This window comes from Catharus ustulatus, chromosome 5 (genome assembly GCF_009819885.2).
Source record: "Catharus ustulatus isolate bCatUst1 chromosome 5, bCatUst1.pri.v2, whole genome shotgun sequence".
NCBI lineage: Eukaryota > Metazoa > Chordata > Aves > Passeriformes > Turdidae > Catharus > Catharus ustulatus.
Genome location: NC_046225.1, coordinates 8,153,312 through 8,175,192, shown reverse-complemented (window position 1 = coordinate 8,175,192; position 21,881 = coordinate 8,153,312). Strand labels below are relative to the sequence as shown.

At 36.6% G+C, this 21,881-nt stretch overlaps 1 long non-coding RNA gene across 1 annotated transcript; it reads right to left on the bottom strand.

Moving 5' to 3' along the window:
• Positions 1 to 6,248: 6,248 nt before the first annotated feature.
• Positions 6,249 to 21,318, bottom strand: LOC116996152. Its single transcript, XR_004417888.1, has 3 exons — positions 21,237 to 21,318; positions 9,630 to 9,715; positions 6,249 to 6,307 (listed from the first exon to the last, which is right to left on the bottom strand). It is a non-coding gene; the product is annotated as an uncharacterized LOC116996152 (long non-coding RNA).
• Between the last annotated feature and the right edge of the window lie 563 nt (positions 21,319 to 21,881).

The window sequence follows — 21,881 nt, the reverse complement described above, 5'->3', positions numbered from 1 at the left end:
GTTGTTGCTCTCCCTTTTCTGAATCATGTCCTACATGATAGTTTCAATTATTTATTACAAGGCAATGGTAAAAAAGTGTTAATTAGCAAAGATGAAAAAGACCGACTCAATGGGAGCTCCTGTAAAGGAGCTCTTATTTCTAATGCCTGAGGTGACCACTAATTTACAGCTTTTGATAGCTTGCATGCATGGTTCACAGAATAAATTGGTCTTGGGGAAAATACACTGTACACCTTATTCACTGTGGTTAATAAAGAAGATCTAGCTTTTGCTGTTGTTTTGTTTTTATTTTTATTTTAGTTTGTGAAATTTAGTTTTGATAAAATGGTTTAACTTGTCAGTGTTAGAAACTAAAATATGCAAAGAGAGAAACAATGACACTGGAATTGCAAGATTTTCTCCATTCAGCTGAAATGCCCATACCCAGCCCAAGAGGTCAGCTCTAAAAATAATAATGCTTTTTTTTCTCATTTCTGTACCAATGTCAGCTAGTCTTTAGCTTCTTATTAGAAGCTCTTTTTAAAAGCTTCAAAAATACTACTATCTCAAAATCTTTGCATTTTTTGTTTGTCTTAGCAACAATAAGAAAGAGGAAAAATAACACACTACTAGATGACTATGCTAATAATGGAAATCATACAGAAGACTGAAACTAAAATTTCTCTTAATCATAATGCATCAAAAATATCTTCATATTTTATTTTTTTATATTTAATCACAGCTAGACCTACACAGCAGTCTGAAACAAGTTTCTTAACAAAATTAAGAATCTCAATTAATTAGAATATTGAACAAGGGTAAACAATACAGTTGTCAGAGGTCTAGTTTGACTCTTTCTTTGCCTGTAATCTCCAATGGAAACATCAGCTTGCTTCTTGAAAGTTAGTCCACAGGTATTCACATTTGTCATTGGTTGTCCTAATTGGATTTTATACAAATGTGGGTGATATGTGACTTGCATGTGAAGGATTCTGTCTCTCCCTCTCTGCCCCTCCTTTATTCCCAACTCTCCTAGTCATCACCAAAACAACAACCAAACAAAAAACCCACTAAAAAACCCAAAAATCAAAAAAAACAACTAAAATGGTCCACTTATTTTCTTAATTTATTTTGGCATTTAACATTGTTAAGTCAAGAAAACCGTGCAAAATTTTTAGTGACCACTGTGGGACATTAGGAGTTACACGGATCCAAGAGGTGTCACAGCAAATCCTTCAAGGAAAGCAGGAGTCTTGAATTCTGAGTATTATTTTTCTTTACTTCAGGTCATTGGCTTGGTGTTCAGCTGCTAGAAATTGCTGGAATTTATTTTTTTTCCAGTGATGTCTGAAAATGTGAAGATATTTTTAGCAAGTGCCTGTTCCATCAGTGCTAACCCAGTATCCAGCCTGTCCATTTACTTCTTTCCAATCCTGCTGCTCTTGCTCTTGCCTGTGTTCTTCATGTTGTTTCCCAACATCACAGCCATGCAGGACCAATTCAAACCCCCAAGCAGAAGAATTCACATGAAAAACTCACTCTTTCCCAAACTCTTTATGTTTAGATCTTTCAAGCCTTTCATATCTTCCTCAATTAACACCTCTCCACTTAGCCTATTTTCCTTATTTGTTCATTTTGTTGTTGTTTTCTCTATTAATGAGATATTAATTGACAGTCTGTGATGTTTCTCATGCATCAAGGTTTTTTCATCTCCTGAAGAGCCTTGCTGAACATAAAATGAGAACAATGAACAAAGTCATTGTGAGAGTTAAACTAAAAAAGACTATGAAGTGCTAGAGTCCAGAATCAACAGCAGCAGATAAAAGATTAACGTGATGCTGCTGTTGTGATGAGTTCATTATCACCATGTTCTAGTCAGAACAAAGGTGTGAAAGGAGATGAAGGTTTAACAAATTTAGAGTGTGATGTGAAAATAAATGAGATAACCACAGTCTATGGTAAATTGCTATGGGCTTCAGAACATTTAAAATCCAGGAATAACTAAAATTCAGATATTTCCAAACTAACTGAAATGTTTCAACTGTATACACAGCAAGGTAAATGTATTGGTCTGAGCATCTGAGATGCATGCCCTCACCTGGAGAGGAGTTTTTGAAGCTCAGGTTTTTGAAAATATGTAGTTAAAATACTGTTTTAATGACAGAAAGTAATGATCTTCATTTAATTATCATTATGTTCTTCAGTTTTTAAACATTCTGGAAAATATTTTGGATATTTAGCATGGCCATGTGGCATGGTATCACCCGTGAAAATTGACACCTGCTCTGTTTAAAACCAAAAAAACATGTGCTTTTTTTGTATATTTGCATGTCTTTCCATCTAAAGTTCTTTATTTGACCAAAAAGGGAAAAGACTAGTAGGTGATCTCAGAGATTGTGCTCAAGTGTTTCTTTCAGCCAGAGCCAACATCAAGCAGTAAAAATTAACTTGAAAGTACAGAGAGCAGAGGTTATAATCTGCTGGTGTTGAGGTGGGAGCATTTTTTAATACTGATTCTTTTCTCTTTCACTTTCTGGTGGCATAAAAAAAGTGTCACTCAGTTTTAGAGATTGGTTCTGGGAGTAGGCAGTAGGCTGCACCAATCAAGAAATCAGAGTCCCTATCATGCAGCTTCTCTAGTGAATCACAGAAGGGAGTGAAACAAAGCAAAAGGGGATTTATTAAAGATAAAATTTAATTAAAAGGACAGAATATGAAATATAATAAATATTAAAATAAAGACATGCCTTGTGGGGCAGGTAGTGACATGAACATGGGATTAGTTTTAATAAGGTGAATAACCCTTCACTAATATGAGTATTGGGGTCAGAGTCTAGCCAAAGCATTTGAATATTTTCTTAGGTTCAAATGATTATTTTCCAGATATGAAACAGTCAGCTTTTTTCTTTTCCAGCTGCACATAGTTTTGAAAATTGTTTGGTGGAAAAAAAGAAATAAAAATGGAAAACCAAAAGTTTTTGTTTTGCAAGGAGGGGGGAATTAAAGCCTCTTCTGTTTTAATTAAGTTCTTCAAGTTTCAGTTGAGGTACCAGAAGTACCATTGGTGCACCAGAAGACACAAAAAAAAAATGAGTTAACTCATGTTCCTGTACAAAAGTGGATGACAAGTAAAACTAAAATGGCAAGGCACATTATGCAGATTTTTTGTGACTGGCAGCTAAAGATTTACATAAAATTAAAATAACCTTTAAAATTAGGACAACCAGGTCACTCTAATGTGATCTGAATTACCGAGCTAATGATATTCTTATCCTTCCATGTCTTATAGCCACTGCTGCTGAAAATCCAAACTTGTGCAAGAAAAGTTGAGTTGGAAGAGCTTCCCTGGGAAAACTACCCCTTACTTCATTGGCGGTACATCTGAGGGCAAAATACAGTTCTTAAGTAGATACTTTAAGACAGAAATGTCTACAACTAAAAATAAACAAAACAGCTATTATTTCATATAACTCCTCCCTCTGCATTTCAGACTGGTGGATTTTTTTATGCAGACAGAGATTTGATTTTGGTGCATATTCTTAACATAGTATAAAGAACAAGACTGCAAAGTCATCAGTTGAACAGCAGTAATGAAATTAGTAAATAATAGTTAATTGATTTTCTGAAAAGTATAGTCAGGATCCAGCTGCATAAAAGGTACTTTTATGCTGTACTACTGGTATAAACAAACTCAAAACTGGATTAAGTGGCCAGCTGGGGATACTGACCCCATAATTGAAGACCTGAGTGGTAAACAAGTATTTTAATTATCTCAGTGAAAAGATTGTCCAGGGGGAGAGGGGAGGAGTGACCGGTGTGTTCTGGCAGTCTGCTAAAGATCCAATCATTGCTCGAGACTATAAATTAGAGGAATCATAAAGAATATATAATCTTTATAATCTCGTGTTTTCCATTTCAGGCTCTTCAATGGATGGCAGAATCCAGGCTACTAGTTGTAAATAACCAGGTATGCAGACTTCCTTGCTTTCAGGACAGGAATTTTTAGCTGTTTTATGAGCGTGTCTCTTTGCCCTTTGTGTGGGAGGCTGTTTTTCAGAGTCTATTAATGATAAAAACTGTGACACACTTTTTTTTAAGGTTTCAATAGGGTTCTTAGATTTGATTTGTCTAAATTTATCATTAAGCAAGTTATATATATTTGTCTATGAGCTTCTCTTCCTATTATAGAATGCTTCCAACCATATAAACATACATACGTACACTTGCAACCTCTCTACAGTTATAGGCACATATTTCTTAAGTAACTTGATTCATACACTCCAGACATTGGGCAGTGCTCACAGTGCTGGCTGTGGGACACATTCATCTCAGCATTTTGTGCAATGATTTGGATGCAAGCACAAAACCTCCGCTGATAAAACGTATGGCTGATGCAAGGATTGGCTGAGTGGCAAATAATTGTAATCGTGCCTTGCATTCGTCTGGAATGATCTGGATTACAATGGTGGTGTTTGTGAGACTTGTGCTGGGTCTGTCTGTGCTCAGAGCTGGCGAGCCCCAGCTGAAAGGCAGCAGCCTGGCCGGGGTGTTTGAACTCTCAGCACTGTTCATTAGCTCGCCGAGCTCCCAGCCCTGCTGCACAGACCCTGTTTTGCTGCTGTCTGCCTTTGGAGTGCCAGCAGAAAGCAGTCGTGTCTTCCTTAAAATCCCTTCACCCTTGGTACTCCGGGCTCATTACAGCAAAATCAGTTCTAAAAGGAGAAAATGCAATTCTTTTAATCTTAATAAAAAGGAATCGGAGTGCTACCTGTGGTACAGGGGACTCAGCTAAGGTTCCTAAGGACAGGCATCTGTTGTGGGTTTATATTGGATAAAAAGACTTAGGTATGGAAAAAATTTAATGAAAATAAAGCTATCTTGCAGTCCACTAAACTCAGAAATAATGAACAGAGAAGTTAGGTGGTGATAATCCTTTTAGGTAGCACTGAAGGTATGGATGTTTGAATGTTTTATCCTGGCTATCCACACAAAAAAAGAATAGCTGGAAAATTATGAAAATAACTAGTCCAAAATGCAAGGCAAAATTTTTATAGTGAAAAAAAAGTCACAGTCTCTTTGGTGTTTTGAGCAAAAACATAGGGCAAAACCTGATTATAGGCTCCTATGTGAAAGACAAGAAAATACTGAATTTTGAAAGATTCTCTTATATGTCTTGGAGAAAGGTCTATAAAACACCTGAGCACCATGCAAACAAATGTATGATTGCCTCACACAGGAGCCCTAGCTGATGTGATTTTAACCTAATGACTTCAGCTTGCATTGTTGGAGGCTGTAATCACATACTTGTGCATGTGCATGTTAGTAAGCAGTGAAAATTAACCGTGAGACAAATGAAAATCAAGGTTTCTGTTTCTTTGTGCAAAGACCTGGGAGTAGGTGAAATGTCATACCTCTGGTACTGAAGAGTTCAAACTAAATCAGCTAATGCTCTTTTCTGCTTTTAATATCCATGAATCTCTGTTTTCTTATTCTTCAATAGCATAATAATGCCTTATTCAAAACTAGAAGCATTTTTATGTGTTTAATGACATTTGTCCTGAGTACACGTGGTGTGTGACCATGGGTGTCACTGTGATACATCCAAATTCCTGCAGCAATATCATGTCTCCCAGATGCAATATTGGAATCTGGATTTGCATAAGCACTTCAGCTCTGGAATATAGTACATTTCCTTCTCTGATCAGCACAGATTGCAGAATTCACTTACATACAAGCCTGTAGAGAATAAAAGAGTACCTCAGGTTCCATAAAAGTTATGCTTATTGACTGTTTTCATTGCTGCGGTTTTCACCTCAAATTTTATGTTTGAGTATATTCAATGCATTTCTTCCAAATCTCTCACAGGAGAATTTTATCTAAAATGACTCAATAATCAAACTGGCAGTTTCTTACTGTTCAGGTTTTCATCCTGAATGTAACTATCTTATTAATAATTAGCATATTAGCACTACTGCTTGTTAATTACTGTTTGTTAATTGTTTTTTAACTGGATTGCTAGCAAACCTTCCAATTTCCTGTATAAAAGATAATCTAAATAGAGCACTTTTCAGTTGCTTTAAAAACTCAAATCATAAAAGGAAGGACATTTTCACAGGTCTGTGTAGAAATAGAAGCATACTGATAAATAAATTTACCGGGCTATATAGAAAATTAAATTTTTTTAATTTAAAAAAAACCCCATATTTGCTTTGCTCAGCCTAGAGGAAAATGTCAAAAGGTCTGACATACTAAAAAAATCTGCCACTCACCCAGTAGAAATTATCTCTTTTGAAGTTGCTGCAGTTAAGGCACTCTTAAACTTGAGTATCTTTAAAAAAAAAAAAAGGTAAATTTTAAAATATTTTTGGTTCTATAAAAAGTTCTTATTAGTGGAGTCTGACATGGACACACAATGTGATAAATATTAATAAGCCACTTAGAGAACAAATATCTAAAAAGTTAGTAAATACACAGTTTCTAAGCAACTCAAGTCATCATGTTCCTCTCCAGGTTTCCATTATAGATCTCTGTTCCACAGTCCTTCTCCTCACTGGCACATTTTGACATTGACTGTTCAGCAGTGATATTTGAATTGAGTTTTTGCCTAGGAGCCATAAGTTCAGAACACTGTATGCTCATTTTTAATACAATCTGGGACCACAAAAGACACACAATAAACTGTTTTTCATTTCCATTTTGACTGAGCAGTACAATTACCACAGTTCAGTCACCTTGGACATTTCATGCCACACTTCTGTCTTACATTTTCCCTATTTCCTGAACTCTTCTTACGATACCCTTCTTCATAAAATATTCTATGAAGGCTTTAAATGAAAGGTGAAATATGGAATTATTTAAATCAGGAGAAAGGCTAAAAAGCTGCAGGGTAAAGCTGCCACTCAAAGGGAGCTTGGCAAGCTGGAAAAACCTCATGAAGCTCAATATAGGAAAACACAGAGTCTTGCACTTGGGGCTCAGTATTCCCACACACCTCTGCAGTCTGGTTGCTGCTGAGCCTTGGGGTTATCCAGAGAGGCTGGAATACACATTGGAGCAAAATAAAAATTTCCATGTCTCTATCTCTGCACAGTTTAATTCAGTGTTTTACCTGCAAGAGCTACAGTGGCTCTCAGAATCTGAACACACACAATACAGTCTTATATTTCTCTCCAAAAAGTATATGGTAATTGAGAGTGTAAAAGAAAGGTGGTGTCTCCTCATTTCACTGAATTTTTTAGTTCTTTAAAATACAACTGAAAATAATGTCTTTCTTCCACGATCAGATCTGAAATGCCACGAGACTACACAGCAGGTTTCTCCTTCTCAACTATAAATTTTACTGCCACTATTTCCCAAGTTCTCTACTAAACATGGACAGCTTGTGAAATACTTCAACCTGTCTGGCTTCTGACAGGTCTTCCTACAAAACTCTGAGCTATCCAAGAACACTCTGTAGCTGTCATGACTATCACTCCACACACCTTTCTCCTACAGAAAAATCCAGTGGGAATCAGAGAATAACAGCAACATGAGCCAAAGTCCCTCTTTGTGTGGAGGAGCCCACAAGCAGAATTTACTCTTGTGTCATAATTCTGAATTTGAGAAGAATGCTTCTCCCAATTTTATATGAATGATCAGACCATTAAAATACATACATACATTTTTTCAGGAAAACACAGGTAAAGATCAGACACTGTCTAAATAAATAAAACACATCAGAACCTTACTCCTAAGTATGTTATTTAATAGCTATTGAAAATGGCATAAATTGAGCATATGGGGGTTTTAATCTACTGCTAATAGGAATAATAATATTGATGATGATGAAGGCAAATAGTTTGATACTCTTCTATCTAGCTTTGCACTAGATGTGCTCTATGACTTGGACACCACTGTGGAAAATCCAGGTTGCACAAGGAAATATTGAATTTGTGTCAAGAAAACTGCTTACATAGTAATACACTTATTGACTTAATCAAAAAATGCAAAATGGCTGTGCTTTATAACACTTAGAAGATCATTAGATTTAGTATCTCTCTTCTGACATATTAACCTTTCTACAACCATGGCAATATATACTTGTCAGGGGTGGTTTTCTTTGGATTTCTGTCTTTTAGTAAATATAAAGTTAAATAACATAACTTGGACTTTCAAAAGCAGTTATATTGGGATTGTTGGATATGGCTTTATGACTATGAGAATTTAAATGTGTTCCAATATTTCTAAATTGCTGGAACCATAAATGTACTTTTCTTCACGGCTTCCCCACAGTTTTCACCATCTGTTTTTTTTTTTTTTTTTTAAAGTGCTCCAACTTCCATTAGGTTAAAGATTTTACAGCTCAGAATGTTTTTCTAGAGTTTCTGATGTCAAATTTCTCTGGAGTCACTTTAACAAATTTCATATATGTGTAACATGCTTTCAGAACACATAAACCTGGCATTCCTTGGGGGGATTTTCTTGCCAGTACATTGATTAGGAAAATGTTCCTTAATACGATCTATTTAAATTACCACTATTTACTTAGGTATTATTGCTGAATTAGGGATTGATTTCTTATGTCAAGATTTATTGGTCCAGACTCTCACCCACTGTAGCCAAGTTTTCTCAGAATAAAAACAAAGTGCAGTGACCTTGGATACTGGATGCCAGCTGATCTAATGGTTAAAGGCCAGAGGAATACAAAATTTATTCCAATTCATTTTAGTTGCCAACAGCAGATTAAGATTGTCCAGGTAGATCTACCAGCTTTGTGGAGAAAGGATTTTCCTTTTTAGGAGTTATTTTAAAAGTTCTATGTCCTCACACTACCTCCAAAAAATTACTTTTGCTGGAAGTGTCTTTGTTTTGGGAGAGATGAGGCACTGCTAGTGAAATCCACTGTTGCATCCACTGACTTCTGCACTAAAAACATGGGCCTTATTTTGGATAACCACCTTGTGATTGAATTAACTACACTTCAGCAAATGTTTGGACACATAACTTTTGTTTCTTTGGAGTGAAAACTGAATTGGCCTATTGGCAAGAAAATCCATATCTCTAGGATTATGAAATAACAAAAAACTGCACCACAGGAATTTCTGAAAACTGATAAAGAGGGTGCAGTGAAGAGACAGATATATTAGAAATATCAGCAATCTTCTGGTTCTCATGTTCAAATTGCAATTTATGAGAGGAACAGACTACAGTAGAGTAAGAGTGAAGCCTACAGAATGAAGACAAAAGGTCTCAGTTTCTAAAACCTACCAATGAACATACAATGAGATCATCTTATTCTCCTGAGCTTCCAAATTCACTGGGTTAGATTTTATTGTCATTAACTTGAGAAATTATTGAAGGCATTTTTACAGTGCAGCAGAACATAAACCTAAACTCTCAATTCACAGTCATCCTGCTTTCATCAAATTTGTGGTTTAGACATGATTAAGAAACAAAGCAACAAAAACAACAGAAAATAGCCTGCTATTGTAACAACTCTTGCCAAGAGGAAATCAAATACTGGAAAACAGCACTCAAAGACATTCTGATGTTTGAGTCTGTGCTTTGGACTCCTATGAATTCAAGAACAGATCATTAAGTTAAAAAAAAGAAGAAAAAGATAGAAAAAAAAAATAAAATAATAATAGCAAAAAGAATTTGTGCATACTTACCCAAGATGACAGATATGTAGGTGATGCAGGCCTCATTGAATGACTTTCTGTCCTAGCACCATCAGGAAAAAACAGCCTTCCATTTCCTGTTAGGAAAATAAAATTAGTTCCACCCAATACTGACCTTTGACTAGTTTAACTTTCCCAGAACCCTTTGGTATAATTATTTTAAGAAGGTGATAAGTAATGGCAGTATCTAATGCAATGATGTCTATAACCCATCATCTCCTATCCCAACAAAACGATAATCGTTACAAAGGACTTGCCTGCGGTGTTCTCTATTCCCTTGGCAGAAGGTAATGACTGAAGAAATTCAATATTGGGCCTAAGTTGCTGTTTCTTCAGAAAGTAAAGGGATGAACATCTTGGAGAACTGAAAGAGCTGCGTAATCAATGGCTCCTCTCTTAAGGTGCATGTGGTGAATGGAAAAACAATAAAGCAATAGATGTGCCTGATGTTTGAATTCAGGATCCATCATTTCACAGGTTCACAGTCATTATTTGATCTACATAATTATGCTGAACATTTGAATTAAACTAGGAATAATTAAATGAGAAAATGAGCTGAGCTCATTTCAAAAGAACACTTGGCTACAGTTAGGAAATATTTTTGCACGTATAACTTCAGTTTGTGTGACAATGGAAATACAGTTGCATCCAAGAATAGGAAGCAATATATGCATCCATTATTTTCAGATGTTATATCAGAGAATAAAAAAAAAAAAAAAAGTGAAAAATGGCAAGTGATCTCCTGACCAAAGAAAAGCAAAAAGACTTTTGGATTTTTTAAGGAATCAGTTTCCTTGTCCAGTGCACTGCTAAGCTGTGGATACAGCGGTACCAGCACAGCACCAAGAAGGGCAGGGAGCAGTGGCTGGAGATAAGGACATTTAAGCCAGTATTGCCTTCAAAGGAACTCACGTGGCACTCTTCTCCAGGGGGAGAATTCCATCCTTGGGGAGAGTCTGTGCTCCTCGTCTAAATGAGGCAGCAGCTCAAAACCTGCCGTGCGTGGGCTGCAGCCTGACCCCAATGCCTGTGAAAGCACTCTGGCTGTGACCACTCTCACCCCTAATCTGATCCCTGAAAACCAAGCCTTAGAAGATGTATAAAGTACTTACTCACTTCTGAACGTGCTTTAAAGCTATCCCTTGGAGCAGATGGAGTTTATTTTGTAATCTCTGTACAGCAGCTGAGTGACAAAAAATGTACTGCAGTGCAGTCCAGAGTCAGTGTTTCCCTTCAAATCACTTGAAATATTATAAAAATTATTTTGTCTAGTCGAGGCACCATTTCCTGTCCAAAGGGAATGGTTAAGTTACTGTCAATGATGCTGATGACACATTTGCTGATTTATTTTTCATTAATGTATGTATTTGTTAGTCCCTGGGATAACCTCAAGAACTCAGCACTAGAAAATCTTTGACCATCTTTTTTACAGATTTATAAATGTTTTCATGATCTAATCAAAGTAAAGAAACAATGAATTATGATTTAAGTGAGCATTATAAAAAGAGCTAATGAACAGCTAGTCTATCTTTGCACAATCTATTTTTGAGTAATTTTGAATAAGAATTAATTCATTATTTTCACTCTGAAAATAATTTATGAACAGAATTAGGACATTCTTGAATATGGTAATTTTTGTAAGTTGTTTCCCCAGTTCTAATAGATGCTAGAAAATATTCTTTTTTATAAAATATATCCCCATTACAGCTTGAATTTCTCAAGGAGAAGATTGTGACACTATCTGGAAGCCCATTTTTTAATCTTGTTTTTCCAAAAATTGGGATAACTGGAAGTGGAAAGTGAGGGGGAAAGAGGCTCTGTACTATTCTGTACTAAGAACATAATATTATATAAATTCTTTATCTATTACAATGAAAGTTCTATATTATCATTCAATAATGACTTTAGTTTTTTAAATGTAATATGTACTTGAAAAGATGAACAGAAGACTTGGTGGTGTACTTCAGTTACTGCTTACTAATTTCCACATAATAGATGCTTTAGCTGATTTTACTTGCACTTTAGCTTTTTATGGTAATTGCCTACTTATCCTGTTCTCATCAACTAATAGTGAGTAATTATTACATCTCTAATTGACCAACAATAACTACTGTAGCTTCTTTTGCTAATTAAAGGCTTATTTAGGAGAATATTTAATTTGCTGTAGTAACTTTTTCTTCTTGGTCAGCAAGTCAATATATTTATTATATATTTTTTTATTATTATTTTTATGCTGCTTGTATGAGGCAGTGCATGCAAAGCTCCCTAAGAAGATTATGTATAACACCTTATATCTGCCATAAAAGGGCTAAGCTGAAGCTTATGTTATTGTTAAATGTCTTGTAAAAGGAATCTGTGACAAAGTTATGATATGGAAAGCATTCTAGCACTCAAGAAGAACTCAGGAAATGAAAATTATTTTTTCCATGGATAAATTGTTAGGGAATTAATTTCAGCTAACTCCCAGCTTACAGAGTCTTTAATGAGATCCCAAAGATAACATCGTGTTGGAGAAGTCACAGCTCTTTGATCATAATGCAAAGGTGACAGTCACCATCAGGCAGAGCTGTCCTCAGGCCTCTAAAATTTAAAAAATTAAAATCTTGGAAGCTGGGCTGAAGCAGAGGAGGGAACAAGGAGACCCCCGTGGCTACTCTTCCACCACACGAGCTCTACAAGAGCGCTGGTGCTGCTGCCATGCACAGAAGTAGATTGTGGGAATCTCAGGGGAGATGCTCTGAAGTTGCTCATGGAGGGGAACCTTCACACCGACATCAAAGCAGTGTCTGGGAATCAGGTGGCAGCCTCAGGTGTGCCAGAAACCACCATAACAGAAGATGGCATGATTTCACATCCCCTTCCTCCCATTGCCACTTCTTGCCGAAGACACAACACTGATTTGGCGTTACCTGGTCCTCCCTGTGTGTAGGGATGAGCAAATTTTGTTTGACCTCATCTCAGTGTAATTTTTTTCCATGAGCTGCACCACACCTCCCAAGTTAAAGGCTTGTGTAAAACCCAAAACCCACACTTCACACAGTGCTGACTCAGAAACTGAGAATTTCTTGGTTCAGGTATTAAAGGCCCACATTTGCTTCAACCAGAGTTCCTAAAAAAGTGCACTCTCACATCATTCCCCAATGCAGTACAATTTATGTATGCTCATGAACCAAGACAATGTACAGAAATTTGTTTTGTTGACAAAAAGAAAGAGGTCAACTGGGACTCCATAAAGTATCATCTGGGAGTTAAAGAGCTGCAAAATAAAGTTTTTTGCATTTTCCCCTTAATCAATTATTGTTAATAAGCTTAAAAAAAAAAATTAAAATAAGAAAAAAATTGCCAATATCTGAAGGGAAAAAGATTTTTTTTAAAATATAACCAAGGATGTTTTGTTCCTCCCCCCACCACCCCTTGGAGAAATTATCTTTCTGTGAAGAAGACAAGGACATTTTATTCTTATAGAAATCTCTACAAGTAAGTGTATTGCAGTAGAAAATAGGGCCAAAGAAATATGCTTGGCATAAGGTTGAAAAGATTTAAACTGTGTGGTATGTAGCATAATAAAGAAAATCTTTTTTTACTGAAAAAAATGAGCTGTTCTGCCTGACCTTGGTCAAATTAGAGTGGTTTTCACTGGTAATAAACTACTAATGTTGTCTCTGAGAGGCCACACCTTCCATAAGCAGTGACCTTCATTTCCCTTCCAGCATCCTGGGAAGACAGGGAAGCCTTTTGAATGTAGGCATGCTTTTTTTTCCTGCTATTCTGAAAATGAATCTTTACCTTATTTAAAGGAGAGTGCCATTTTTGAATCGAAACTAAGGCAGCACCATTTCACCTCCCATGTGATGCTTCTGTAGCTCAGGCTCTGGAGCTGCACAGGTTATTTTTGCCTTGGAATGTCAGTTTTGCTGCATAAGGGCAGCTGTTTATTTCCAGTAATAGGTGATCCTTGGAATCTCTCCAAGCTGTGGTAGCTGTGTCTGACCATGTGCTTACAGGAGAGGGAACTGTGGTGTCGTGTTTTATGTGTGTCCTTGGTCTTGAACATTTACTACCAGCTCTGAGCAGCTTGGCCTGCTCTTATCTGTAAAGGCAGAAGAGCATGAAGTCTGTTTCTGAAGGAAGGCTTAAAAGAAAAATAAATCCAGGATCCTTCTAGCAGCTAGAATGGAATTAATTGGAATAATTAATAAATGCTAAATATCATATTGAGTTGGAAACAACCGGTTTGAATATGAAGAAGCTTAAAAAAATCTGTAAGAGATTTTCTGTGATTGGGAGAGAGCTTCAAAGTACTTTTTGGCCTAACACAAAATTATTTAATACTAAGTTGCAAAGAATAATAATTGTACATTTTTTTCATACTATTTGAAATTACAAACAATTGAAAAGAGAGATGTAGAATTAAGCAGGAGTCTAAGGAGTAGCAAATCCCCGTAAATAAAGCAAAGGTTCCAATGCAGTGGTTTAAAAGAACTAAACAGACTCAATTCTCCCTATATGGACCTATTTCTTAACTTAGTCAAGAAAAACCAGAACCAGTGAGGAGCTGCAGCTCAAAAACATGGCTGGCTCTGAAGTTCCTCATTGGAAGTGGAACATGTTTCTAGCACCCCCAAGCTAATTTCAGGATATTGCAGAATCTGCTTGTGAATTCAACACCAAATTAAAGGTGACTGTGCTGAATCTAAGTCACAGTCTTTATTCAAATTAATTGATTTTTAAAAAGAAGTAGTCAGACTGGGTTAGCTGGGTTTATTAATTAATAGTGACTCAAGCATCTGCAGTTTTTACACACTGCTAATTCTTGGGTTTCATAAATGTGTAACTTGTGAGCTAAATATACAAAATTGTCCCCTACCACTCAGCTGATTAATGTCCTACTCAATGTAAGGTTTCATGCTAATAAATGTATGTTTAAGCAGGCAATGCAGCTGAATAAAAAAACAATGCTAATAGTTATAATATGAAAAAATAATAATAATATAACAATATAATCTGAATAAAAACTGATTTCCCCATTTGCTCAATTGAGAGTGGCTGACTTGAACTCAAAGCTGGAAAGAGACTGTGTAAATAGGTAACTTCAAAAGAGTATTCATAAAAATTTGGATTCAAAATATCCAGAAGAGCTTGTTTTCATGCTCAGAATATCAGTACATTTGAAGCTACACGAGATGCAGAGGGAGAATTGTAAAGCTGAAGGGGAAAATTGCTGTGATAGGCAAAAAGCAGCTATTTCTCATTTTATATTGAAATTCAATCCATTTGGGGCCTGAGTCCTTAGGCAATTTTCTGCATAGGAATTCATTTAATGATGTTATTATTTTCCCCTCAAATTGATGAAATGGAAGACATTATACTTTTAAATACTCCTTTCATATGTGAAAAAGATCAGAGAACAGTGAACTCCTCCAGATCTGATTTTCTGCTAGAGCAGAAGAGGATTTCTGGCCGGCTCAGTGTTGTAGGAAGCAGCATAACCATCCATTCACAGAATACAACAGCAATGTTAACATTCCCTCCTCACTTTAGGCAGCTAGAATGTTTTAGTATGAGAGAATCATAAAATACGCAAACCTGGAAGGGACTCATCAGGATCACTGAGTCCAACTCCTGGCCATGCACAGGAGCCCCTCTGTTCCTGAGACCATTGTTGAAATGTTTCTTGAGTTCTGTTGGGCTTCTGTTGGAATTCTGTGACCACTTCCCAGGGGAGCCTGTTCCAGTGCCCAAACACCCTCTGGATAAAGAAATTTTTCCAAGTTTCCATACACAACCTAAACCTCCCCTGGCTCATCTTCATGGCATTTCCTTGTGACCTGTCACTGTCACCACAGAGAAGAGATCAGTGCCTGCCCCTCCTCTTCCCACTGAAAGCAGCTGGTAACTGCAGTGAGGTCTCCCCTCAGTCTCTTCCAGGCTGGAACTGGATCAGCTCAAGCTGGCCACCCAGCACTTTGCTCATGAGATCCACTCTACTGGCCAGCAGCAGATCAAGGAGGGCATCAACCCCAGTAGGCTCCCTTAGGACTTGTTATACAGGTTTTTAGGAATCTTGTGGAGTGGGTGATGCTCCCAGATAATTTCTGGCGAACTGAAGTTCCCCCCTGAAGTCAGGACAACAGCAATTGATGTAAAAGTGTCTCTTTTTTCCTCAAAGAATAATTAATCAGTGTTAGCATCCTGGCTGGGAGGTCTTTAATACACTCCCACCTCCTCATTTTTTGGTTGTCCCTTGATTTTCTCCAGGAGTTCTTAACTGTGCCATTGCCAGCTCTGAGCTCCATACATTCTAGTCATACAATGCCAACCCTGGTCCCTTTTGGCCTGCCTACCCCTCCTAAAGAACCTGTAACCATCCAACAGGACACTCCAGGGAGTTTTGGCACACCATCCCATCACTCACCACTGGCAAACCATCCCATTAGCTAAGGGTCACTGTAATTAAAAAAAAAAAATCATATACATTTGACTGAAAAACATATAGATGTAATACATTGAACAGAGTCTTCACTGTTTAAAAACAAAATATTGACATGGACTTAAAAATCAGATTTTCAAAAGCAATCATGGACAAAACAAGCTAAGCTTATCCTTCTAGGCTAGTTTATACCACACTTATTTCAGTTTCCCCAAACCAAGTGCAATGAAAATCAAAGTCCTGCGCATTTCTCAGTTTTGTACTAACATAACTGAAAAGGAAGCTACTGTGGTGTGGTCTGTGAACTAGTGTGGGTTTTGCTGCTCAGTTATATGTGTCTCTGGGAGAGTGTAGGAGTGAAGGTACTTTATTCCTTATATACTTTATTCCTACCTTCTTTGCCCCGCTTTTCATGGTTGGATTTTCCCAAATATTTGACCAAAATATGTTCCAACCTCTCATGGTCCTGGTCGCCTGTGTCTGTATCTTGCCCCATTTTCCTTGCCACATACTCCCCCATTTTGCTGTGCTGTTTTAAGAGTGAGTCTGCACCCTGTGCTCATCCTGAGGTGACACAGCAACTGTGTGTGTAATGGTTCACAATGCTCTCTGCTTTATTATCTTTTTTTTTTTTTTTTTTTTTTTTTTTCCCCATAAAAATATTTTGGGGATTTTGAGGAAAATTAACCTGGATTTCATAAAAATATTCAAGGATAAGATTCTCAGTGTGAGGGTTAATTCACTACCCACTGTTATGCAAGTTAAATTGCAATTATTTGTCTTCCTTCATTTACTCTGCTACATATATCAACACAGAACTCAACCTGCTATTTTGCCACCCAGTCCTTGCAAGCACCTTCTGCATCTTTTTGTCATTACCCTTGCCTTCATTATCCTCAGTAACTTAGCAAACTGTGTCACTTCACTGCTCATCCCCTTTCTCAGATCACTGATGAATACATCCCCCTGGGACTCCATGGTGATTTTCTTCCAGTAAGAAAACTGACCATTAACTCCTACTCTCCATTCCATAAGCTGCTGCTGTGCATGGTAAGTGTGCAGAGTGGGAGGCTTCTTTATATACTTACAATTTAAAAAAAAATATTGCATCTAATTTATAATTATGTCTAATATATAAATTTTACTTTAATGATATAAATATATTCCTGAGAAGAGACTCAGCATTGTGTTCTTAAAATGAAATTCTCTTTTTCCTCTTATTGGAAGTATTTTAGATTTGCCCTCTGTCAAACCTTGACATTTTTGGTCTGCTTCTATTTTTTATGTATGTGAATCACTTGCTTTTCAATACCAAACTGTCAGAGACTTGTGTATTTTGAAAAGAAGCCAAGTTTCAGTATCATTATACTTACACATTCACCCTGAGGCATAATTGTTCTAATACACAGTTTTCATCCTGTAATTTAAAGGAAAGTTAGGGTGTCTTTCTGCCTTCCAGTAACTGTCACAGGATTTTCAGTATGCATTGGATAACACAAGACCTTTCCTGTTCCCATGGAAATCAATAGCAACACTTCATACCCATTAAACTCTATCAGAGATAAAAAATGGAATCTACATAATTAGGACCCGTTTTTGTTTGATCACTGGTTCATTTGAGATCAGGAGAACTGTTAGTCGGGGATGCACAGGGTGGGTTGCCATGAGCTGAAATTTTCAGACAACAAAACAAAGGTGAAATTCTGGGATCCCACCCTTTGGGACCAATCCTACTGCCACCCCTCACCAGGCAGACATGTCACACTGTGCTGGGGATCTCTAAGACCTGAGCAAAGGTAACCTCTGTTTTTCTCTTAGTTTCATATCCCACCTGAGCACTGCTCAGCATCATGACACCTAATTCAAAGTGGGATGCTTCCATGGGTGCCAAAGGACCGACCCAGGATAGAGAGTAAAAGTGATGGGAATTCACCATCCATCTACCTATTCTTCAAGTTTCTGCATCAGGGTGGTGTGCCTCAGAAGTTCTTCTCTTAGGAGAGATTTAGGGCAGTTTCAATCCACTTCCCTGAAACAGTGGAGCCAAGGATCTGATGTTTTAGGTGCACTGTGAACATCTTTTTGTTGGCAAATTAATTATGTTTAATTGAAATAAGATTTGGGAACTATAAATGAATTTTCCATAAAAATCTCCCAGTTTTGAAAGGTTTACAAAAGCTAGAGCATCACATACCAGGTTAATCATAGACTGCTGTAACCACAAGTTAATATTTTAAAATGTGAAGAAGAATTTGCCAGATTTACCAAAAAGATACAGAATGTTCAGAATCAACCCAGCAGTAATATGGCACACTAAAAGGGCAAAAAGCAACATAAAAATACAATAATACTCAGTAAAATAAATTTATTTACCACACAAAGATATATATGCACACAAATATTGGTCACATACACTGTATTTAGGAAGTTAAGGTGCAACCCTCACAGTCAGTGCCTTAGCATCACTGCAAGGTTTCTCAACAGTGTTTTTTGACTCCAATGAAAGTAATTTAAAGCTTTGTAGAAACACACAACTGCTCTGCCTTCTTGCTGTGAGCCATAGATGCAGCCCTAAGTAATGAATTGTAACTGTGCCCCATGTAGCTACACTGGTCAACTCTTGCTGTCTTCAATATGTCTTTAGCTGTTTACAAATAAACTAGTGCAAGTACCATTTTCTAAAACTATGAATATGAATATCCAGTTATTTATTTAGCAACACATTTCTTTATTTTGTATATTTTTTTACAACAAAAATGTAATCTAAGACACACTATCTAAAAATAAAATACATGTTATGGACATTCTGTGCACATTAAGTAAAAATCAAATGCATTTTTTTACTGTATGTATAGTGCAATTCTTTTTCTGACTTAATGAGTATCTAAAAAGAATGGAGGCAAGCAGGAAGGCACTAACTTGCCAGTCCACCTGATCCCAGCATAATTTCAAAACACCAGTCTCAATTCTTGCAGACATCGTTCATCCTCAACTGTAACCTCATATTCAGTTTTAGCATTACTTGTGATTACCATGGCCTTAACAAAAGGTAGGCAAAGTAAAATTTCCTTATAAATCTCTGAAGCAGAATAAAATAGTTTGCTCTGAAAATTGGTGTATAGATTGGTATGTAATTGGTATCAATTCAATTCTTCATAAAGCTCCCTGTGACTTGCAGAATTTCAGATTTGTGGTTCTCCTTATGTTCCAGCCATGCTTGGGATCCATAAAACTCTCAAATTTAGAAACTAGCACATCTGTAAAAGATGTTCTGGGAAACTTTACTGTGAGTGTTGCCCAAACGTGAATAAAAGCCTCTAAATATAAAATAATGACCTGGATATCCTGAAAGCATCATTGTATGGACATTTTAGGGCCACTACAAATCCTGCAAAGCCTACAGAGCTAATTAAAAATTCTGTTCAGTTGGAAAAAACCAGGATGACAGAAATAAGTGCCCATGAACAACCATTTTATTTTTACATTGTGTTGTTGCTCTATGAACTAGAACGCTCTTAGTAATTAAAATATTCCAAGAGCACATCCTACCTATCTCACTTTTTTTTTCACCTGTCTTGCTCTCCAATTTCTCATCCCTTAGATTTTTTTTCCACAGCAAACCATTGATCTTGAAAGCTGTAACTTTTCTATTATTGAGCCTTAAAAAAAAAAATCTGTATTTTACAAGTCTGATTTTGTACTGAACAAGTCTAAAATAGCAGAACGAGTTATTAAAATAAGCATAATTGTATAAACAAAATGTTCTGCCTGTTCTTTAGAATGCATTACACCTATGAAATGACTGAAGAAAAAGAAAAGAGCATATTCTTAGCCCAACTTTTACCTTGCCTGGTTATCATAATATTTTTACAGTTGTAGGAGACAACTAGAAAGAAGCAAAATAATTTAAATAGTGATTACTACCCCGATACATTTCACAGATCTTCACTATCTTCTCAGTTGTCAAGTACATGGACCTATTTTGGCGCTCTGCATTCAGTATTTGTTTTGATTTCTTTTCAACAAAATCGCTGTGAAAAGGGATCTGTTTAAAAAGCTTGCAATACCATATGGAAAGGCATTTTTTAAAAATGTACTTTTTTAAACAGAGGAGCCAAAACATCAGAAAGTTTGCCTGCATAAAAATATAAGGAAAAGCAAATTATAAAGCTACTTGAGATGGAATTAATTTATGTAAATATAACATCATATGATAGGCCACAGTACTGGTAGGCAGAGAATAATTTCATTCTTCTGAGTCAATCAGAATCCCTCAAACAAAGCCTGTTACAAGGATCAAACCTTATCAAGAGGTAATCTCTTGAACTGTGAGGTGTTTATAAGGGATAGGATATGTTGCAGTGGGTTGAACAGAGCCTTTACCTGCAGAATAATCCTAGTGGGTGTGAACAGTGTTATGCAGAAACACAACAGAACGAGTTACAAGGTTGATATCATCTATTCCCAATGCATTTGAGGTGATTCTGCTGAAGTTAGCAGTTGGTAGAAAAGCAAGGAAAGTTCTGATCCTGTGACTTTTGCCAGCCTCTTTCCTGTAGTACCACTACTGCTGTAAAACAGGAGCAGCAGTAGGGGTAAAGGAAAAATAATGCAAGTTAAAGTTTAGAGGGTTTCTTATGTCAATAGTTTCTTCAATAATTTTGGTGTGACTTCACCAAATTGTTTTTTTTAAGACCAACTTGGAAGACAATTGAAACATTTCCATATGATTCCTGTTGAGTTGCAGAAGTAAAATAGGTTCAGGTCTTTGTGAATTTAATGAAAAGTATGCTTCACACCAAGTCTACAGACGATGGCATGAGATACATTGTTGAGAGCTTTATATTCAATAGATGAGGCAGATATCATCTATTTGATATTTCATCAGCTTCTTAGCCTGGGTACAAAGAAGAAAATTCAGTTCCAGCACACTTCCCAGGAAAGCTTTGCATTTTCTTGATCATATTTTTATTATTTTTATTTTAAACTAAGGTAAAGCTTGTATGCATCTAACTTAGACATGTGAAGTTTTAGTACAGCAAACATAAAAGAAGTGCCTTTCAGTTTTGTTTTTTTCCTAGATAAAAGTAGATAAATGTCAAGAAAAGTCTTTAATTTTATATTCTAAAAAAGAATGATTTATGGGGAAGACAAATCAAATTACTTACCTATAGCAGGAGATTTTTGAAGGTAGTTCCTTGCTTCTCTAAAGGTAACACTGAAAAATCTCTGATTATTCACCAATTTGTACTACAAAGTTAGGAGGCAGAAACTCCATTATTATTCCATTCTATTAAGACGAAGGAAAAAAAAAAAAAAAGGCCATGAAGAAAATTAATCATGAGAAACATGGAGATGAAAAGAAAAATATTCACCTTTACCTCACCTATCAAAACCCCCTGGAAGTTTCAAATGCAAGAGAAAAAACAGGTAAGCTGTGCTTTCTGGAAGAAACACTACTAAGCTCACAGGGGCAGAGTTTTTTAAAGCATGATGTCATTCCTTTGGATTCTTGGTCCCTTGGTTCCCAACAGAGCCAGTCTCAGGTTTGCATCTTTTAGCATGTAAGTACAGGTATGAATGTGACCCTCTGCATCACTGAGCTGGCAGGACTATGGATGTTTTCCTGGGGGTCAGTGCTCTGTGGAAGTGCAGTATTTGCTTTCTGCACAAGTTAACAGCTTCAGCTCACTTAATTCAGCAGCCTTCTGTCCACCCTGGTGCAGCAACATTTACTCCCTTAGATGTCACTGGACACCTCAGCAGGACACAGAGGTGCTGTGGGCACACAGCAGGTGATGTAGGATGGAAAT